Consider the following 2,285-nt stretch of genomic DNA (forward strand, 5'->3'; position numbering starts at 1 on the left):
CCCAACCCTGTTCTAAAACAGATTACGCCCTCCAACCATGGTCTAAAACAGATTACACCCCCCAACCCTGTTCTAAAAACTGATTACGCCCCCCAACCCTGTTCTAAAACAGATTACACCCTTCAACCCTGGTCATAACAGATTACACCCGGCAACCCTGGTCTAAAACAGATTATGCCCTCTAACCCTGGTCTAAAAACAGATTACACCCTTCAACCCTGGTCTAAAACAGATTACACCCTTCCGTAGAGGCACTGAATGCAACCGTCAGAGAGATAGAGATGCGACCATTCTACCTCTGAACTAAACTGGAACCTTCCATTTGCAATTTGAGGATTCTACTTAACTATCAAGTTAAACACTGTTTATTGCCAAAATGTCAGACATTAAAATAAAAGTAATTGATTACAAATTATACAATATAGTAATCATATTCACAGTTATAACAATGTTATAATAATAACTATCTAACAATGTAATAAACATTAGAAAGCCAAACAAATAAAGTGGCAATAGACCCAATCCTCATCTAGACATCTTGCTGCTGGTTTTATAATTCAATGTCACATACTGGTTGTGTCTCAAGATGCATCTTATTCCCTACACAGTGCACTACTTTAGACCAGGGCCCATGGGGAAAAGGGGGCCATTTGGGATGAGGTAAATTATCATTTTGTTCACCATTCCTCTTGAGTTGTGAGATTCAGACATTCATGGTGGAGTCTCAACCCTCGACAGAACCCTGGCGGAGTCTCAACCCTCGACAGAACCCTGGCGGAGTCTCAACCCTCGACAGAACCCTGGCGGAGTCTCAACCCTCGACAGAACCCTGGCGGAGTCTCAACCCTCGACAGAACCCTGGCGGGGTCTCAACCCTCGACAGAACCCTGGCGGGTCTCAACCCTCGACAGAACCCTGGCGGGGTCTCAACCCTCGACAGAACCCTGGCGGGGTCTCAACCCTCGACAGAACCCTGGCGGGGTCTCAACATTCTCACCACTAAATGTAGGTTCTGTTTTCATGTCTCTGGGTTACATTCTACACATGTTAATATGGGCCGTCTCTGGGTTACATTCTACACATGTTAATATGGGCCGTCTCTGGGTTACATTCTACACATGTTAATATGGGCCGTCTCTGGGTTACATTCTACACATGTTAATATGGGCCGTCTCTGGGTTACATTCTACACATGTTAATATGGGCCGTCTCTGGGTTACATTCTACACATGTTAATATGGGCCGTCTCTGGGTTACATTCTATTCCCTATGAGCTCTGGTCTAAAGTAGTGCACTATATAGGGAATAAGTTGACACTTCAGACACAGCCATAGAGATCTGCTGCCTCCTATCCCAGTCTCTCAGTCCGTCTAGCCAAGACAGAGAGTCTGCTGCCTCCTATCCCAGTCTCTCAGTCCGTCTAGCCAAGACAGAGAGTCTGCTGCCTCCTATACCAGTCTCTCAGTCCGTCTAGCCAAGACAGAGAGTCTGCTGCCTCCTATCCCAGTCTCTCAGTCCGTCTAGCCAAGACAGAGAGTCTGCTGCATGGACCTACAGCCAGGATTGGCAAGTCTGGTCCGGTAGGGCCCAAACACTTCTGTTATGAGCTTCAGTTCCTTTGGTTTTCAGCTGAAGAACCAAAGCGTTGCTTTGAGTCACAATCAAACTGAATGGAAACAAAGTTGGTTTTACATCCTTCATAAACATTCAGGTTACCAGACTGTTTCAGAAGTTAACCTTATTTTGCAAACAAAAACAATTGTTTACCCTCAAAGACCAATTTTGTAAAGTTTAAAAACTTGTCAGAGGTCTTAGAGTCTGATGTGTCTACAGGAAAAGAAACGCCCAATAACTAATGTGTCTATTATCTTGTCAAAGTCCTTCAGGCTGGAGTGAGGGGCAACACACCTACCAGTATTACATATTTAGAACAGGTTTAGAACAAATATCATGCGATACGGCCGAAGTGACATTCTTCAAACACTTTTTGTCAACCAGTGTCATGTAAAAATCCATAGAAATGATCAGAATAGATTCTCCTCTACAAAGACAAAAACACTCGCCACTTCTTGTTATTGTGATGCGTCTGTCAGGTGAAAATTTGGCTGGTGAACAGAGCAGCTAGTTCACACCAGTAAATACCGACACGCTCTGAGTTGCTGCTGGAACAAACTGAAACCAGAAACAAACCATTAGTAGAATGATGCTGTATTAAGAGATGTTAGTCGTTGGACAGTAGATGATATGTCAAGATGTGGATTATTAATACCAATATTGTCCGTCTT

The 2,285-nt window shown here is 44.0% G+C and overlaps 1 protein-coding gene across 1 annotated transcript in view; it reads right to left on the reverse strand.

Annotated features, from left to right (window-relative positions):
* Window positions 1-349: 349 nt before the first annotated feature.
* LOC109886094 (leucine-rich repeat-containing protein 28-like) overlaps window positions 350-2,285 on the reverse strand; it is a 32,510-nt gene continuing 30,574 nt past the window's right edge. Inside the window, 1 exon segment of the mRNA XM_031812601.1 lies at window positions 350-2,285. This exon segment is cut by the window's right edge and continues 712 nt beyond it. The gene's annotated coding sequence lies outside the window, so the exon portion shown is untranslated.

This window comes from Oncorhynchus kisutch, unplaced genomic scaffold (assembly GCF_002021735.2).
Source record: "Oncorhynchus kisutch isolate 150728-3 unplaced genomic scaffold, Okis_V2 Okis03b-Okis08b_hom, whole genome shotgun sequence".
NCBI lineage: Eukaryota > Metazoa > Chordata > Actinopteri > Salmoniformes > Salmonidae > Oncorhynchus > Oncorhynchus kisutch.